This window comes from Pipra filicauda, unplaced genomic scaffold (genome assembly GCF_003945595.2).
Source record: "Pipra filicauda isolate LSUMZ 115617 unplaced genomic scaffold, ASM394559v2 scaffold179_size1759329_pilon, whole genome shotgun sequence".
In the NCBI taxonomy this organism is placed as follows: domain Eukaryota; kingdom Metazoa; phylum Chordata; class Aves; order Passeriformes; family Pipridae; genus Pipra; species Pipra filicauda.
In genome coordinates this window covers 1,392,783-1,413,461 of record NW_024104286.1, presented here as the reverse complement: position 1 = coordinate 1,413,461, position 20,679 = coordinate 1,392,783, and positions in this window count along the sequence as shown.

The following is a 20,679-nucleotide window of genomic DNA, read 5'->3' as shown; positions in this document are numbered from 1 at the left end:
TGAAGCACAATTTTACTCATTTGCATCCATACACATAACAGCAGGATTGATTCAGTCCTGGCTTTTATATAAAAATTGCCTGGAATACACAATGTTTGCTACCATGAGCTCTGGCAGCTGCACTGCTAATACAGCATGCACTATGCACTTGGTTTATTATAATTCAGCGAGGGGAACATATATAAATGTTTGACAGATTTTTGTATCCACCTGTTGGCAAAATGTACCTGACATACCCTGGTCATCAGGTGGTTAGAAGACAGTAATTTCCAAATTATCTGTAGGGCTGGGTCCTTGCTTTAGCATTTTCAAACAGGTAGCTTATGTGCAGATGCATTTTTGAAATAACTGATTTAAGAAGGTTGTACTCATGATACGTGTTTCATGGGTGAGAACCATGAAAACACCATAAGACACACCAGTCAATATAAAAGCAGTAATTTCATATTCAGAGATTCTGTTAATCTGCAACTAGTTTAAAAAACCTAGACAAAAAAATATATTTGTGCTGTTCCACCTGGGCACAGTGATTCTATAATTCATGACCAAGGGTTGCCAGCAGGAATCTAAAAGCATCTTTATTAATGAGATAAAAGTGTATTCTTAAATAAAAATTTTTGACCTTTTAGACCATTTAGAAAATATTCAATGCAAGATGAGTAATTTTTTTACTTCTTTTGATTAATAAAACTACAAATACATTTATTTTAACAATCTTCAGGTAAATAGAAAATGGTGAATGTAGTTTTTTAGATGCCATGTGTTGCCTGAGTCCTAGATGGGAGTCTCTTGGCATCATTAGCGTGTCACACTTGACAGTGCTTGTGGGAGGATGTGGTGGCATGTGTGGAACGTGCAGCTGCATTCAACATCAAACCATCATCCCACAAATCTCAGCCACTGGAAATCCATTGCCGTCAAGATACAAGGGGCATAAACAGCACAATAGCTGTTTAAAAATAAGAACTGGTTGAGTTTTGTCACTTCTGGCAAATCTGCTGTCCAACTGAAAATGCTTTATGTTCCGTAGAGACAAATCGCCTCGTTGGATGCTTTTGTTTATGTTGCAGCAAGTGGGGAACGTCAAGCTTCGCTTGCAAATCTTTAACCTTGCTTTTCAGTCATCTTGCCTGTCCTCTCCTCTCTTTTCTTGAGCAGATGAACACTTGGTGGACATCAGTAGCAAAACATCCCCAGATTTTCAGTAGGATGGACAGTATCTCACACCTTCCTGAGCTACTGCATAACTGAAAAACCCACAGAGTGGTTTTTTTAATTAGCAGTATTTTAACAACAATTTTCCTCAGCCATGGCTGTGCATCAAATGGAGCTTCTGCAAAAAGATAATTACAAGGAAGTGGGATCCTGCAGTGAAATGGATAGAACAGCAAAGCTCCCTGGGCCCATCTTGTCCCCCAGCTCTCTGTAGGAAAGCCCAAGCAGCACCAGAGTCAGGCACCTAGCACGCTTTTGAAATATGATAAATTATTTCCTCCTCTTAACAGTTTATTGTTGAGAATAGATTCACAGTTTATTGGGATTTGTCATGTTTTATTTTTTAGTGCATGTCTTGAAGGCACACGGCTTTTTTAAAAATAAACCCAAACTCCCTTCAGCACTGCATAGTAGTCCTACAGTGTTTGCATTAGGTCATGCTGAGCCTTAACTTACCAAATAAAATTCTTACCACATTTCTAAATTTCTTTCTTAGTGGGGGAAATGAAAGTCCCCAGACAGTGAAAATTTTTTTCTCCATAATTACTGAAGAAACTTTCAGATCAAATAAACATGATACCCGCTTTTCCAGTTCCCTTGCTGGTACAGCCTCCCCTAGGCCAGCAGGCACACGTGGGGGAAGCCTGCGGGATCAGGACCATGTTTACAAGCAGCAGCATTGCTTTCCCTCCAGAGAAGGCCCCCTGGCCGTCGGGAAGCCCCTCTGCATCTGAACGGTGGGATGGGGGTGCTGGCTGAGGGATGCAGAAAGACCCCTTGGCGCTGCTGCACTGGAGTGCAGTCCGAGTAGTGCCTGAGGGAGTCACATATCAAAGTAAGGGCTGTTGCTCTGCATGTCTTGTCACTAAAATGTTGCTTTTAATTTCTGCGTCTTTCACCTACTCCTGTTTGAAAGCTGTCCTAGGCACTTTGCATGGCAGAGATTGTGTTGGGAGAGCAGTTCCCTGTGGATTTGAGTTGTTATGGTCAAAGATTTGGTAGTAGAAGCATCAGATGCTTGCTGTTGTAAACTCCTTCCATCTCTTTGAAATGCTGTTGTGGTGGTTGTCTCAAGGCTCTGTGCGCATGGCGTAATTGATGCATAGACATTTTTATCCTCATTGCTACTGAGCATTGATTTCCTCAAGAAACATGAATTTGGGAAGAATGCCACAGACTTCCACAGTTAAATGTATCACTAGATGGTCTTTTTTCACCCATGTGAAATTTATAAGTGTGGGGAGGGTAATTTGGGGTGCAAGCAAGTCTATAAGGAAAGACCAGCACCTTCATAAATCAAATTCTACATTTTTTGCTTGTGTTTGTGTGGTGGGAGTGGGTCAGCAAGCTGCTCAAGTAACTGCTCACTGCAGAAATGGTGAGCAGTCGGATTCCCATGGCCATCTGTAGGTGAGCATGGCAGACCAGTGCTGCTGCTGTTTATTCACTTCCTTTCGTTCCTTGTAGGGCTTGGTGTGTGAGGTCAGCTTTGGGCAGTTGTGTTACATGAAATGCAACATTGCACATCATCAGCACAGTAGCGTTGGTATTTCCTCATGGCATTTCATCTCGATGTTTGTGAGTGCCTGTTTTAAAATGTCCCAGGCTCCTAGCTTGAGGTTTGTTCCTTTTTTTTTTTTTGGTTTGTTTTGTAAACCAGGTTTTTATATGAGTTACTTGTAGCTGATTTTAAAAACCAGCTGCTCTTGGAATACCCAACCCCTGCAAGCTACGAGCAAGAACCGGCAAAGGATATTTAAAAGATGTAGTGATTCTTGTCAATGTGGGGTTTTCTTGTTCATTATCAACTTGTCAGCAATTCAATCAGCATTTTTCAAGATGGCAAGGGGCTGAAGGAAAGTTTTCCATGCAGCTTTTGAATGTCAGGATGGACATTTCCCTGTGTTCTTCTTGGTTTGCTGCTCCCCCTTGTCATTTTTTTTCAGGGTGACTGTATAAGTAGACAGGCTTTTGGTTGGTGGTGTGAGGAAAGTGTAAGCTGACTCCTAATAGGATGTCTGAAGTGCTTGTGTGTTCCTGCACAAAAAGCAAGCCAAGGCAGAAAACCGAGCAGCCAGTCAGGATATTAAACACATCCTGGGTTGTGGCAGGATGAGATCTTGGCAGTATTTCCTTGGCACAGAGTCACAGGGCCAAAAGGGACTTGGAGACATCAGCTAGAGAATTTCCAACGCAGGTTAAGCTATACTTATCACAGACCTAATGGGTGGGTGTTGAACGTGTCCTTAAAAACCTGTAATAGTGGAGGATCAACCACCTCCCCATGATGATTTTTTCCAGAGTTTGGCTGTCTTTTGAGGGTTGTTTATTCCCCCAGTGCCTAAGTACAAAATTTTTTGGTATAGGAGAAAAAGAATCGTAAAAGAAAAAGTATCCTTGAAAGATATTAGACAGAGAAGCATTTTAACTCTTTTTATAAATGCAACCTTAGAAATAATGGTCAGATAAAATCTGAGACAAGGTTTTCAAGGAGCACCAACCCAACTTTATGCTTGCCATAGAACTCCTCCATGCCTTTGCAAACCTCTTCCTTCAAATTGTGTGTCAGGTGGATGGTTAATAGCCATACCAGAGAGGTTCAAAGAGACCTTTCTCCTCATGCTGTTTTCTATCCAGTAGTTGCTTTCAATTTTTTTTTTTACAGAGTTCAGACAGTGAAAAAACATAAAAACAAACAAACAAACAAAAAAAACCAAGCATCACCAAACCAACCCAGCTTTCCAGCCTTTTTCCAATACCACGAGTCCATCATTAAAGCCATATTACAAGGAGGAAACCAAAGGAGAGCAGCATCCATTCCAATAGGCAGTCCTTGTACCAGCCACACCAAGAGGCTGGAGAGCCATCAGCCTGCCCTGGCTCTACAGCTGTCCTCTCTCAACTGCCTCTGGCCTTGGAAATGGGCATTTTCCTGGCTGCCCTCTGGTGGGATGCTGTTGGCATCACCTGTGCTCACAGCGAGGTCCCTGCCTAGGTCTGATCCAGCCTCTACCTGGAAGATGTGGGAAAAGCAGCCTCTGATGGTGTTGGCAGCGCAGGGACCAGGACATCCCTGTACCTGCGATACTCTCCAGCTCCAAAACCAGGACTAGTGGAACAATTTTGAAACACTTCGGAGACTAATGGAGCAAGTCCAGTGTGTTACAAGAACCATGAGCTCTGTTGCTGCTGTGCACAGATTTACTCTGGACAATACCATAGTTTATCAAGGAGTCTCTGAGAGACAGATCATGCTTCTCTTCATGCTGAGTACCCATTACTGGGAACAGGCATCCTCTAGGGAAGCAAAGGAGAGAGCACATCCCTCAAGCAAGGGGTGTAATTGCCTTCATTTTCTACCTGTCCTGGTCCATCAGGAAGCTCCCTGCCTGCACTCCTGGTCACTGTGCCTGGTGCCAGGGCAGGGATTTGCTGCGCTCAGCAGAAGTTGTACGCTTGCAAGAAATGGGTTGTCAAACCCCTTACACTCCAGTGGTCCAGGCACTGGACAAAGATGGCCCCAGCTGTACTGGTGTGCTGCTGGGACCCTGCCCCAGGCCCACCAGCCCTGCTCTTTGTGGCCACACGAAGCTCAGAGGTGGGGGAGGCGCCGGCGAAGCCCCCTGGCTCCAGCGGCAAGTGCCCTTAGTGCCTTCTGCAATGCCCGGCAGTCCCCTGCCAGCCCCACACTGCCATGGGAGGGCCCGAGGGCTGCACATGGTGCTGGGGTGCTGCTGGGCCTCAGCTGTGCATTTCCAGGGCGTTGTGACATCGGCAGAACCAGCTGCAGGCTGTGGCAGAGCTCTGATGCTGCTGGAGGCACACAGTGCCCATCGTTTGCCATTGTGGCCCCATTGAGCTGCTCCATGTGGTGCTACAGACCTGGGAACTGACACCTAGGGAGGCACAACAAAACAGCACAGGGACTGGGCACTGTGTTGTAGAGCTGAAATAAGTGGTACCATAGGCAGGACACAAAGCAGAGGCCTCAGAAATGTTGGCTTCCTATGGATGCTTGCTCTAGGTGATGCCTGGTCCCAGTTCAGGCACGGATATGGCAAAGGGCTTGGATGGATGAGGGATCCAGGTCTGTTTAGTTCCAGTAAGAGCCATTGATGAAACTCCGTGCAACTGCGTGCTGACCAAAGACTGACTTTTAAGGGTAGTATCTCCACAGACAACCTCCTGCAGTAGTTGGCAATCTCCAAGCATTTGAGAGAGAAAGCATTTAATGGCTAAAAAGGAAAGGGGGGCAACAGAACAGTTTAAAAATGCAATTTTCTCAACAACCTTGTGAGTGGAAGAAACTGCGCTATAAAAGGGGAAACAAAACCTGTGGAAGGGATGAACTGATATTCCCCAAGCCCAGTAATCATCTTTGCAAGGATGGCCTAGTGCTATGAGTTTTTGCTCCTGGTTTCACACACACACAAGTAAATATGGTGGATGCCCATCAGGCTGCACTTCAGTTGCAAATTAACCAGCATGTTCAGCAGTCCTTGACTTTCATGATCAATATAATCTTCAGCGATGCCTAGAGAAGGAAAAGTGTTTTCCTCCATGTTTCACAGTTTCTCCTGTTCTGATAGACTCTTAATCCCTCGTGCTCCCCTTGATTTTCTCACTCCTGCTTGCACCAAGGAACCCTACCTAGGATAAGCAAAAAAACCAAGTTGCAGTGGAGACAGAAGTGACAAAAAAGCTGTACTTTGCAGCGGATCAACCGCAGCATGACTTCCAAATTACACCCTCTTCCTCAGTAGTCAAAAAACAAGGGCAGCTAATATGAATCTTCAGTTGATTTTATATCCAGTGTAAGTGCTTCTCTCTTAAAATTTGTCTTTTTTTTCTCTTCTGCCCAGCATAGCAGGATGCTTCTCACATTTTCCCTGCATGTGCTTTGAGTCCTGTAGAGCTGGAGAGGAATTACTAACAGAATTGAAAAATTACACTGATCCTGTTACCCTTGCAGGCACAGAATTCTTAGCAAAGTACAAGAAAAAAAGGGCATTTCTCTTCTCTTGTGGTTGCACAATGTGGGTAAAAAGCAATGGTAAAGCAAGGTCCAGGTGCGTAAATAATGTGAAGTGATGGATGCTCTGTGATGATGCAGGAACTGAAGGGACTGAATTTTAAACAGCATCCATACACAGTGACTTTCCTGATATAGGCAGGAATTCACATCGTGCACCACACAGCTCAGCTTCTAGGTTTTGTGTGTGTCTCTCTTCTTGCAGTACTTACCTGCCTGCTCCCAATGGGTACCTGGAGGAGGCAGAGGATACCTGCTGCTTGGATACCTAAGATTGCTTCTGAGGTCACTATGAAATATCAATCAGGAATTTTCTGTCTTTACTGTTTCATAATCAAAGATGCAGAGGGCAATGCTGAATTCAACAAGAATGTGTTTACCTGGCCAAGTGCTCATGGCAGGTATGTTTTTAGGTATAGCCCATCCTTCTTTCCCTAATAGTGCAAATACATCTTGTTCCATCAGGGTGTCCTTCTTTCAAATACCCATTTTTAAGCTCCCCTATCAAAATGTCAGAATGATTATGGGAAACAATTTATTTATTGCCTCACTTTTCTTGATACATGTTCTGTGCTATACTCAAAAGACAGTTACTGTTGAGGGTGTGCTGTGCACTTTTGGCCAGATGTTGGTGCTTGTACTGGAGGTTGTTTCTGCCAGTGGTATGTGCCTGGCTGGGGGTCTGGTGGAGCAGAGTGGTCCCTTGTGCTGGTGGGACCATACTGAGTCACATGGGCCGGATCCTGGTTTGGCAGGTCACGAGGAAATGTTGCAGGCTGTGGGGGATACCTGGGCACATGTGAAAACAGAGCCAAAGCAGAAACAACCAACCCACCCACCCTCTCAGCTGTCTCGCTCCACTGGATTTTCTGCCCCAGTGGGAGACCCCCTGTGCCTGTGCTGCTGTTTTCCAGCAGTCTGAGCCACTTACTTCGTACAAACCCAACTCTTGCCTGTTGGGGTGGCACCTGAAGTAGAGCGACTGTGTATCAGGGTATCATCACTGATTTGGGAAGAGGCTCCTAAAAACCCTAATGGCAAGGAATGTGTGAAGGAACATCTGTGTCATGAACAGAGGTGATGTTGCGCCTCATGTGAGCAGTGAAGCCTGTAGAGGGTTGGGCTGAGAGCAAAATGGCATCACTTACAAGAGGGGCCTCCTCCCTCTACCCCTGTTTTTTGTGCAGGTCCAGTGGAAGGGGTGCTGCCTGTCTGCATGTGCATGCTCCTGCTTTGCCTTTGTAAATGGACCCCAAGACGTAAACAGGGAGCAGACTAGAAAAGGGTGGCACAAAAGGCACCCTTGGTCTTGCCAGGTCATCATGGTGTCCCCAGCAAAGGTCTCTCCCTTCCTCTTTCCTTGCTTGGTGGCTTGGGCTTGGTTCTTGGGCAGCAGCAACAAGCAGGGCTCTGTTGCTTGCCCGCCTGCTACAGGGAGCATAAGGCTGAAATAGCCCAGCTGGTATTAGGCCCAAAATGCATTAAAAGCATTTCCTCAAATAGGCAGTTTTTATAAGTCGTATTTAATAGCCCTCAGAACACTGGCTGTGTGAGAGGAAAGGGTTATGTCCTGAAAATAAAGTTGGATGGATGGGTGGATGGATGAATGGGTGGATGGATTGGTGGATGGATTGGTGGATGGATTGGTGGATGGATTGGTGGATGGATGCCGTCTGAAAGGCTGCTGAGAGTTTGGTGTGGGGTGAGAGGCGTCATATCTTCCTTAGAGAGAGGAGCCCTTGCAATGTGGTTGAACAACAGGGAGGGGATTAGCAGGGGAAGCACTTTGACTGATAAATGTTCTTTTAGATTAAACAACAAAACTCTGCATGCACATACAGACTAGATCTTCATAACGCGGCCAGGCTTTGACAGTGTACTGCAGCATTGTTGCTATTTATAATCAACAATTACTAACACTAGAACCCAGTAAACTTAGTGGTAGCAATTACAGCAACATAAATAGCAATCCAGATGACTAAAGGCATTGCTGTCAATGCAGGTGGCAGCTATAGCATTAGAAAAAAAAAGGTGGAGGGAAGATATCAAGACTCGATATGTGAGCTTGGGTCTGCTAGTCTTTTATATACCATTTTTAATATACTTCCTGAAATGAAGCTTCAGAAAGGTACACTGCCTCTTTAAAATTAGTCTAGGAACTACAGGTAGTTCACATTATTTTTAAAATAATAAATCTCTCTATATATATCTATATTAAAATATATATGTATACATAAGTTGGCTAGCCTACCTTGTGGAAAGGCTGCAGCTAAACTAAGTCTGAGCTAATATTGTATTACCATGGTCTTCTGGTTTGTAGATAGCCCTTCCTTATTAGATGAGGTTCTGTTCTTGCTCCACAGAAGGTGCCTGTGTATATAACTCCTTTGTATTGCTTTCTGCAGAGTCCCTTATATATTTCTTACTACTAATGCTGTGTAGAAAAGGAAATCCAGAGATTTTACTACTGATAATTAACCATATAATGGCCATTAGCAAAATAAAGATTTAGTTGTTTGGAAAACAGATTATTTATATTGTGTATGGTTTATTGCCTGATTACTTGTTTGGTGACTGGATATTCTTTTCCTTCTCCTGGTCCTTTTCTGCTTTTTCCAGCTATGGTGTTTACTCCTCACTTTGATTATCTAGCAGGCAATAAAGTATATTGTATGTTTTGAAGCCAAGTGGTGTGATTCTTACTTGTCCATTACGGAGAGTCTGTGTCAGTGGAGGGAGCTGGAGCTGCTGCCTGGCAGGAGCGCGGCTCTCCAGCCATGGCTGGCACCTCTCCTGGGGCAGCTGCTTGAGAAGTCAGGGCCTGGGGGAGTGCCCACTACAACAACCCAGCACTTCCTACTCAAAAGGAAGGAGCTGCAGTCATAGCCTTGCTTCCCAGTCATCCCTAAGGACATGAGGAGACCCTGTGGGCACAGAAGAGTCACTGCATATCTATTAAACTCACATAATCACTCTTTTTACTTCTCCATCATGGACAGTGGTGGTAGTGGCAGGTACCGTCACTGTCACTGGCTCTCTCAACAGCCTTTTGGTGCTGGGTTTTCACCCCAAGGTACAGATTTTGGCAGAGCTCAGTGCTTATGCCAGGCCCAGCTCTGCAGCCTGGCCAATAACAGCAGGGGCTGCTCTCCTGCACACAAGGCAATGCATCCTCCATCCTCAGCAGTTACACACCCAGGCAGACTGTGCGGAAACATTGTTCCAGGCAACACGCTCATGCAGTGTCAAATGGCCCAAACGTACCTGCTCTGCTTGTTTAGGGCTGTATTGCTTTGGTTTGTTTTGGTCTGAACGGGGAACCAAGTCCTGTGTGGCAGTTCCTCCCTCCTGACATCTGGGGCATTTCTGTATGCAATTCAAAAATTTCACTCCCAGAAGTGACTGGTGGGAACGCGCCCCTGGCTGCGTTTGCTGGAGGAGCATGTCCTTCTCTGCTGCATTCCCTTCCTCTTCCTCGGCCGTGGCTGCTCAGAGGTCACCTGTCACCTCCCAAGGGAACCGTGGCCTCACCCTGCGCTTTACCCTCCTCTCAACAGCCTTAGCACAGCACAGGGGGCTGCAATCAGGTCACTCACCTCACGAAACCAGTCCTTCTCCGGGAGCCAGGATGTGGGTGCATGTCCCCACTCCCGAGCGACAGCTCAGGGAACAAGGTGTGAGAGAGCAAAGCTGCCTCCCACTAAATCTCCTAAGAAACAAACAGCTTTGGCATCTGCGGAGATGAAGCTGCTAAAAAACTTAGCTTTTGTCAATCAGCATAATTTTCTGGTGTTAATTTTCCCCCATTCCACCCTGAAGCAAAAGTTTCAATGATGGTGCTGTCTGTGCAGCAAAGCTTCCCAAAGAGCAGTAGAAAACTCTCATTCCTAAGTCAAATGGAATTCTTTTGTTTCAGTTTTTACCTTCACATATTTTGCTTGGTTTTGCATGGGCATATGTGTGCATGCTACACTACACCCAGGTACACATGGAGGGACAGGTGAAAAACCTTAGTCACAAACCTCCAATATGATCCCCTACCATCTGCACCTCTCCTGCTGGGAAAAAAATGTGGGCTTTTTTGCATTAATAAAAGTATTTAGAGGTTTATTTAATTTATTTTGGCATCAACAGGAAAGACAAACCAGAGACTTGCATCCAGGAAATGCCTGGCTTGATCTTGCTGTGCTTGATGCACCATGGGGGAAAAAGGTCGTTCTCATTTCTAAGCAATGGGGCTTCTCCCTGGGATCATGTCCCCCTCAAACACTGTTCTTGTGTCCTCAGATGCCTGTGCCAGGACTTGGCCTTACTTGCAGATCTCGCCTGGAGAAATTAGTTGGTAAAGTAGGCAGCAGCAAAGCTGGCAGCTCAGAGTGGGTACAGCAGCCCACAACATCTATATTCAGCAGCTAATGAGCACTGGAGAAAAATCTCAATTATGAAACATATTTTATATGCGTGTGTCTATATTGTATATTTTTTTCCTTTTTAAAATTGCTAATTGTGGCATATTTATGATTGACAGTTTGAGGGTTTTTTCGTAGTGCAAATTGGATCCTCAGAGGCTTTTTTACCAGTACAAATGAGATATACAAAAAGAAGAGCTGCTGCAGGTACCTAGGGAGGTTAATGTCTTCGTCTCTGGATTAGTCCAGCTGGCAATCACAGGGACCATTTGTACAAATAAAATGAATCTTGCCTTCATGCTGGCCCCAGGCAGCAAATGCTCCAAAGTTTGCAGAGGGAAGGCTTGGGTGTGCTCCAGGCTCCTTCAGCAGCTGTGCTTCTGTAAACCCCATGTCTTCAGCCACTGACCAATGCCTTTCTGTAATCTGTTTCACCATTTGGTGAACAGTTTGAACCGGCTTGCCAAAGTCAATGTCTTGCATCCCAGAGGACTGAGGAGCACTTTCAAACTGATTGAAAGTCTGTGTGGACCTGCTTGTTTTAGGTGAAAACAGAGTGAGTCAGAGAATGACCCACCAGTCTGTACCAACCCAGTTGGTTTTGGGTAGTAGTGTTGGTTATCGGTTCAGTGGTCTCAGGACATGTGATTGGCAAGGTTATGGGGAGTATCTTTAATTAAGCCAACTGGTTTAGGGCAGAAAATGGACACTGTTTCAGCCTACAAGTCCTGGGGCTCAGTTGTGCAAGCATCATCACCACTTGTGGCTTTCCATTTGCTGCACTGGGGCCGTGTTGGACAAGAGCCTTGAGGCAGGGACCTGCACCCAGGCTCATTCCTGACCTGAGGCTGTGCCAGCCAGGCCCCCTTCGAGCAGCCAAATCCTCCAGTGTGGTTGGTGGTGAAATGCTTGCACTGAAGGAAGGCTTCAGTTGTGTGTCGCTGAGCAGTGGTGATAACCTCTGATTTAGAAATTAAATAAAAAAAAAAGAAATAAAGTTAGGCACCACAGCCCATTTGGGGCAGGAATCCTCCTTCTCCCCCTTACTGCATCTCATCAGCTTCCTGCTATTTGTTCAGAGAGATCTGAGGGCTCGGTTGGGCTGACACTTAATTGCTTGTCATAAGGACTGGACCCTTTAATTAAAGGCCTGATATCGAAAGGAATGGAGAGGAACCCTCAGTGTCAGTGGTGCTCATGGAGGATGTAAAATCTTAACCAAAGTCCTCCACCTTTTCTGATCTTAATTTCTCCCTAGCTAACTAGAAGTGGATTTTTCTTCATTAGTATGTCTCGCTCCTTATACTTTCTTGAGTTTTCTATGCTGTAATGATTGATACATAGTCTGCTTTTCTCCTGATGGCACACAACGAGATTTAAAATATCATGGGAGAGGAAATTGCCTGCAAACTTTTGGCAATTCCCTTTTATTTAGATAGAGTTGGGGAAGGGGAAACCACATGCGAATATTCTCACTGCCAGACATCCTTTCGGAAGGGAAATCTCTAACTGTACCAGTCTGGGAAGATGGCTTTTCTCCCAGGATCTTCAGCAGTTGTGAGCAGCAGGAGGGATGGGGATCTCTAGTGTCTTACTGTGCTTTTGCTGCTTTTAGTTAACGAGATTTAAGTGTGCCAACCTTCCAGGACATGTAAGGAAGTCATGGTGGCATGACATGGTGGCAACAGCACGCTGGTGCTCATCTCTCCTTTCAGCTCTCCTGGTGTCCCTGTTGCTCACAAGCTGGTTTTGGGCCACACCACTTTTGCCACTATCCAGCCTAGAGGTGGTTGCTTTTGATCTGTGATTTGCAGGGGGAAGGCAGAGCCTTTCGACCCAGAGCGCATAAATCACTTTGCCAGGGGTCTGGAGCACCCATGAGCGAAAGCAGTGACAGAAACCCAAGACCTCTGTCAGTAGCCCTGGATTTATCGCCTGCACGTCTCATTGTCCAACAACCAGCTGCTGGTCGATTCATTAGCTGTTGGGTCTTTTCAACAGGCACCATTAATGGTGATGGCAGGTTTGATGTAAAAGCTACAGCCCTGTGGCAGGCAGGCAGCACAGCAGGTGGCCCTCAGAGGGCATTTAGTTCTCCCAGGCATTTCTTAATCCCTGTGCTCCTGGGAGGGATGCTTTTGCTGCCGTGCCCGAAATGCTCTTGCAGTCAGTGGAGTTTCACTACACGAGAAATTTCGGTTTCTAAATCTCCAGATTATTGATATGATAGAACAACAGTCAGAAAAGATCCTTTTACAAGCAGGTTCTTTAAAGGCTATTTGAAAATATTAATATGTATTTATGTGTAATAGAATGATTCCCTTGTTTTGCATGTTACTGAGGAAAAAACAGTGTATTCATAACACATGAACTTTCAAGGCAAATTTTAGTTGCTTGAAAAGTCTGGATTAGTGGTGTATTTGATTCATCTTTCAGGGCCTGGAGTGTGGTTGATTCATCACTACAGCTTTAGCTAGGTGTTTAATGTCCTTTTCCTTTTCTTCTTCCCCCAGCCACCTGCATGTCTAGTTCCTGTTGACTTTAATAGGAATTAGCCCTGCTAATCCCTCTGAAATTTTTGAAAAATCGCAACTTCGATGTTTTCCTTAAAGAAATATGCAGAGCACATGGATGCAAAGGATGACAGCCAGTGGCTGCCCCACTGCCCCCCAGGACACAGAGCCACGGGTGCCACCCGTTTCCAGTGTGCTTTACTTTCTTCTTCTGAAAGCACCAGGACTGGGCACAGCAGCTCTGGGAAAGCACCAGTGATGAAGATGATTTTGAGATTAAACTTGGAGGCAAGGGAAGGTCCCCTGCAGCACAGTGGGGATGTCTGCACGAGAGGAAAAAAACAGGAAAAGGGAAGGGGAAAGGGGAAAATCCTCAGTGGGAGTTGAGCAATCCTGATGGAAGATTTATGCCTTCAAAGGCTGGGACTGCAGAACTGCAATGGTGGTGAACCCCCACCCCTTCAGGGTGCTGCCACCACCCCTCCTGCTGGCTCCTGCTCCAAGCCCTGTCCCCATTTTCCAGGTGTCAGTGTGAGCACTGGCAAAGTTTGGCATCACGTAGAGCAGGACTAATCTCCTGATCGAGCCACTTAGGATATGAAGGACAATGCTGCTTGCTTTTCCCTGCCCCCTAGCTGATGCTCTTGGCCCCACAATTTTCTCCTCTATCAGGTCAGAAAGTGTTCCGTGAGCACTTTTCTGGAAAGCTCTCCTGCTTTGCTGCTGTACAAGTTTAATTCAACCCCATCTGGTACCTGGAGCAGTGAGTATATTCATGGTCTAACAAAGCCTTGCCATTCTAATCGAAATAAACCCCAACAGGTTCTATTAATTCAGTTACCGTGTTACTGCAAAGCATAATCCCAATTATCTAATTATTGCTAATTTTTTATTCTTTTACCCTTTCCATGCTTTGGTATGGGAAGGGTAAAATAATAATGGTCTGCATCCCTGCTTCTTTGCCAGAAGGACATCAACGGTGCAGTTTCTTCCTCTTTGGTCAAGAACCCATTTGAGGCCATTTTTATACACATTTGATGCAGTCCGGTTGAGCAGCCTTGTCTTTTTTTTTTTTTAGTTATTTGTCTGCAGGTGTAGGTGCACAATGGTCATTTGCATGGTAAGGGTCTGACAAACCCTTGTTATCATTTCCTTGCACAAAATGAAGCTAAAAGCAAGTTAGGCAACAGTCAGGCAATGTGCTCTTTCAGCAAAACACAGGCTGAAGTCACATCAAGACCACCCAAAACAAGCAGGGAGAGAGGTTTTAGTGGCTGGATCTGTGTGCCTCAGGTAACACAAACTGAATGAGACACAGCAGTGGCAGCATCTCCACTGGGACCATGTCACTGCAGGGTCTTCAACTGCAAGTTCAGGATCTCTTTTCCAGCTGTACCCATGTGGTGTTAGCACATGTGAGATCTTTAGCTCTGCTAAGTCAGTAAATGTAGAAGTCTCTGGAACAGCAGCTTTTCCTGCAGCCAGTCTACTTGCTATGCAGAGGAAATGTTATTTCTAACTAACTGCTTTATGGTTTTCTTTTATGGCTTTATGGTTTTCTTATGCTCCTTCCGTGTAAGGTTTTTATCAGATCAAATATTTATATCATATCAAACATTTGCTGGTGGTGAAGACCCAATGCGTAATACCACTACTAACCAGCACCAGTGGATTTTTATTTTTTATTAAAGCATCATATCAAACAATATCCCAAGGCTGTGAAGGCCTGAAACTGAGCCGGCCATCATGGTGTGCCACACCCCGAGGCTCAGGGACTGCTGGTCCCAGACACGTGATGGATGTGGTCACAGCTACGGGTGACAAGGCATTGCTGACAGAAACCCCATGTGCTACAGCTCACTCACTGGATTTGGCCAAAATTGCTGCTGGGAGCCTGGACACTGGCCTGGCACTGCAGTGAGTCTGGGGCCAGACATCCAGTTGGGCTGGAGCCACCCACCCTGCACAGCCATGTGTGGAGGGACCCCAGGATGGTGGCCACCCGGTGGCACTGGTCTTGCTTGCAGCTGTGATAAGAGAGGATGCTGCCGACTCTCATGCTGCCAGCTGTGAGGGAAGGCACCCCAGCACATGCACTGTTGAGGCTGTTTCACTTGGAGTTTGATGGGAGGGCAGAAAGGAGAAGGGGAAGCAAACATCAATCGGGAACCAAGAGAAGGAGTTGAAGCTGAAGCCACCCAAACCCCTCGCAAGAAGGGAAGGAACTCACCTTATCGTGGAAATGTTAGTTGTGAATCTTGAATTATGTCCAAGTGCTGCAGGAAGCAGGCACGGGTTAATGTTTTGAGGAACCCTCACCCCTAAAATATGTTCTTATACCCCAAACAATCTGCAGGGAACTGAAGACAAGTTGTTTGCAACTGGCCAGGAAGCCAAAACCATTTCTTTTAAAACTTTAATTCATAGATCTAACCCAGCTTGAAAATCCAGACCATTTTAATGTTTGCTGGTGCTGAAGCTGGGGACGGTTTAATGCCAGCTCATGAAGGGAGGGTGAGCGAGTCAATGAAAGATCACCCTGTCTTTGTCTTTACAGAATCAATCTTTTAACAGGAGAGTAAAAACAGTCTAAGCAAGAAGATCATTCACTAAAATATTTGTCTAGAACAGATGGCTCTGGTGACTCAGACAAAATACTCCCCCTGCTACAAGCTAGCTGGAAAACAACCATGGTTTGCCATTTAGGAAAAAATGACATACCATGGTGATCAGCCTATCTAGGAAACATGGAGGGGGGAAAAAAAGCACTCAGAGGTCCCATTTAAAAGATAAAAAGGTTTATCTGGATCATTTCTCTGGTCTAGCACCAGCTTGGTAGTGCCCGTGTGCAAGGATGGGGTGTGGGACATATCAGGAACTGATGTGATACTCATCATTTTTCAGGATGGAGTTATATCACCTACAAACTCCCAGGGCACAGGAATTTTCATAAATACCTTCAGTTTCATGGTTTCAGTCATGTCTGTGGCATCACTGGTTTTTCCTTCATTTGGGAAAAATTATAGGATACAGATATTTTTGCCACAGCTTTTATGCCTTAATTTGCCTTTCCTTTTCTACCCTTGAAAATTCACTGAAATCTTTCCTTTTGTTGTTTTTGGTTTTGCTTCTTTCTTTCCACTGACTACTTTACATATACCTGCTGCTCCACCTCTCCTTCTGAAACTTTATATATGGCTTGCTGTTAAGTAGAAGATTTCCAGGGGGGAACCATAATTTTGGCCTTTAAAATATCTGGTTGGGCTGTTACATTTGCTTTCTTGGTTTCCACTGAAAGGTTTCCTTTCAAGACGGTGCAGCAGGAGCTTCTCAGACTTTAGCCGAGCGGACTAAGAAGGGTTGGATTTCAATCAAATCCAGTAATAAAGCCTGCAAGCTGTTGGAGGAAAGCAAATGTACAGTGAAAAAGAAAAGATCTGATTAACCATCTCTTTCCTTGTTTTCCATGCTGATGGACCATCACTGGTTGCAAAATAAGGCTACTCTTGCCTGTGTTCATAGAGTATGGTGCATTCACCACTCCTGTATGGTATAATGTATGTAATATACCCATACCTGTAATGTGTGTGCTTGTATCTAATAATTTACCTTATATACCACAGTGCCATAGTAGTTCTTCTCTTGTGTGAAAAACAAAAGATGCACTTCAAGAAAGGTGCAGCACAGAGCTGCATTAAAGGGTGGAGGAGGCCTAGCCAATACTTTGGTGAACTGTACCAACAACTACAGCCACTTCGTGGTGATGTGACCCCCCACAACCACTCTGACATGGAGAAAATACCACTGAAGCCTCCCCCTCCCTCTTCCCAGTCTCTGCTCTTCTCCAAAGCATTGTGAGCTCCCAGCACTTTCTCTTTGCTGCTCACTTGGGGCTCCCTGGTTCTTGGTCTGGCTGATCCTGCTATGCATCAAGGATGTTTTGTTCAGGTTTCCCAGCCCAAGGCTGTAATCTGGATTAAGAGCACATTCAGGGCATGGAGCAGTCCGTCTCCAAGCACAGGTGGTCAAGGGGTTGTTTTCATACACTTGGTAAATAAACAAGTAGTGACTTGCACCTTTCAACACAGGGCTCTTCTCTTGCGCTTTTTGTTTTGGAGTTAGGCATCTTTTCCCTCCTTGCTTTTTGACATGCACTGTGCTATCCATTCACCTGCAGAGCTTGTCAGGAGCTCACACTGTCACCAATGAAGTACATGTGGCTCCTGTAACTGGCCCTGGGGGACAGGAAGCATCTTCTCCTCTGTCGCCTTCGGTGTGACTGGCACAGTCATGACATATTTTATCATACATTAATCATACTTCCTCACTGATGCTGTAGCCACCTTCATGGCATGCTCAGTAGGACATTTAAAGCTGTTTATGCTTTGGTGCTCTGGTGTAATGCCACTGCAAATGCCAACAGCTGCCTCATTCAGAATTTGGTGAGTTTCTTTTATTCCCCACTTCCCAATGCTATTTGGTTTGTATCACTCACTGGAGAACTGCTGTGAGGAACAAAAGGCAGCATAAAGGGCAACCTAACAGGGCTATGGCAGCATCAAGGCATCACCTTTATTAAACAAACACTGCTGTAAGGGTGGGAGGGTGGCACATCTAACACGCTGCTCCAAGGCTCATCCATCCCTCCTGATCCTCACCCTCTTCCTCAAAGCTAGGCTGGGGCTCCCTCCCCCACCTCCTGCAGGCAGGCAGGAGATGATGAGCTGTATGGCCACCTCTCCCCCCCAGCCTGGAGAGCACTGGCCGTGCTGCTGCTGTTGAAGCAGCGGAGGAGGCACCGGGGGTCAAACCAGGAGGGGGAAGGAGCAGGAGCCCAGTGCCCCCTGCCCAATCTTCTGCTGGGATGAGATTCTCCAGTGACGGCAGGATCAGAGGAAATGACAGGTAAGGGGGACTGTAAAGAGAAAGCAACTGTCCTCCTCCTTCTCAGAACCTTTTTTATCCACATTTCTTTATATTGTTAAACAGCAGTATCACAGTACTGTTCAGCTTGCTCAGTCTATCAAAAATTACCCGGTCTTTTCCTACCTACATACCAGTAAGGAAGGACATTTTAGGTTCCTACAGTGGTACCCATTTATCTATGCCAGCCAAAACCTCACAAACTTCCTACACCAGAAACTGCCTGGCTCTCTCAAAGCCTGACATACTTGGTGCAATGTATTCATTCTTAACTGTAGCTCCAGCTACAGAGGGATCGTGTTTCCAAAAACCTCACTGTTTTATAACTGCAGTGCAGGCTACAGAGGAATCTATTACCAAGTGGGGCTCTTTTAATTATAATTATATAATTCTATTACGATCCTTTAATTCTCAGTGTTTCTTAATGTGGGACAAATCAAATCTTCCAAGTTCTATCTAAGCCAACTCCCCATACCTGCAGAGCTCTGCACACCACACAGCACCTTTACTGCCACTTCATCTTTAATATGGTGAATTTTCACTTTTTCACGCAGCTGAACAAGTAAGAAATGTCAGAGAATCCTAAATCACCTTTTGCCTCAGTGAGACTATCTTAACTGGCTATGCTCAAAAATTAGTTGTAAAGAACAGGCCTTAAAGATCCCTTTTCTCCTTATTGTTGTCTTCAAACTTTCCATCGTTTGTCCTTGGATGAACCTTCTGGTCAACAGCAGAGTGAATTTCTGCTGGTTTGTTGCTTTTTCTCTTTCCCATGTATCTAATTTATTAAAGAATACTGCTTTCTTACACAGTAAAAATACAAACCCCAAAAAACCCAAAGGCCCAAAACAGAACCAAATGTTCTTGTTCTGAAAACAATTCCCACAGCACTTCTAGAAGACAAAAAGGAAAGGCAAATGAATGCAACCAAATATAACCTCAAGCCAACCCTAAGGCTGAAGTTCTGAAAAAGGTCATCCTTCATTTTTCCACGTCTGGTAATTCCTAGTTTAACCTGCACCCACGGGGAGTGCTGCCTAACTAGCTAGAGCAGTTTCAAAATCTTTCATTAAGTGCAGGTATGTAAATTGTGAATGACAGTAAAATTCAGTACTTTAATTCAAGCTGAAGGTGTGCCAGACCTTACCCTGCACCAGGCAGTTACTATGTCCAGGGGACATCACTGAGCTGGAGAGGCAGCGTGCTGACTTCATTTGACAACTCTACGTCCCCAAGGACCTCTACATGGTCGGCTGGTGGGTCACATGCTTGCACTACACAGAATCATGGAATTCTTAAGGTTGGAAAAGACCTCCAAGGTCACTGAATCCAACCTTTCAACACCACCTTGCCGACGAAACTAGGTGCCACATCCAGTTGTTTCTTGGACACCTCCAGGGACAGTGACTCCACCACTTCCCTGGGCAGCCCATTCCAATGCTTGACACCCTTGTCAGTAAAGAAACAGAAATAGTCCCACAACTCCTGAAGGGTCCAAAAGTACCACTGTTAGAGACAAGTTAGGAGAAATTGCTCCCACACTTCCAGCAAATCTGCAGTTCCCACGCCCTTTAAAATACTTCTCCCATCAACTATGTATTCATGGCAGACTCTCCTCCCTGCATTGCACCCACTCTCCAGCCCAGTAATTTCAAAAGCCTCCTTTCTGTAGTCTTTAAAAAACAAGCAAGCAAAAGAACAGAAGGAAACCAAAACGTGTTTCAACACTGCAGCTTTCCACCCCCAAAGCAGATGATCCTTGTCTCCCTGCTATTTACATTTGTGTATTAAATTTTCTTGCCAATTCATCATTTCACTGAAAAGTAATCTGGTTCTGCCCTTTCCTTGTCCTTTATAACTACTCCTTGCCCTTATACCACAGTCCAGCCACAGCAGGGAAGGGGGCTGAGACAGGGGTGCAGGGACCTTGTGCAGGGTTTGGGGGACACCTACCAGACCATGATGGACCACTGCCCCGCTTCTGCAGCAGGCAAAGTAGACAATCAACAAGAAAACAAGAGACACTCCAGCTCACAAACTTTTTTCATCATGAAAGCTTTGCAAGAATCCTCAAGGGTACAGGAAGCAAGATGTACTGTAGTCCAGGATAGTACTGGCTGCATCTATGACGCAGGCACAGAGCACCAAAGCACAAAAGAATTATTTACTATAGAAAAAAAAATAAAATTCTTCTGTGAAGCAGAATGAACTAGAGAACACCCACTTCTACTATTAGGCAGGTAGCTTGGTGATAAACATTCATTTACAGAGCTCTGATAAGGCACTGAAGCTTCTGTCAGAAGGCTTCTGGACTGGACAGCTGAGGTTGGTTTTCCTGGTTTAACTGACTGGAGCAGTCAGGATTACAGGTATTAGGTATCCCCGACAATATTGCATTGAGATATCCTCCAGCCACATACACTTACATTAGCACTGTTTTTCTCACCTCAGAATTCAAGCACGCAGTTTTCCTGAGCTTTAGAACCAGGGCCACTCTGAGCTTACAGTTCACTTTGCAGTTAGGTCCCCGCACAGCAAAACTGTAAAACTTAAATTTCATCGCTCAAACTGTGGTTCACGGCTCCTT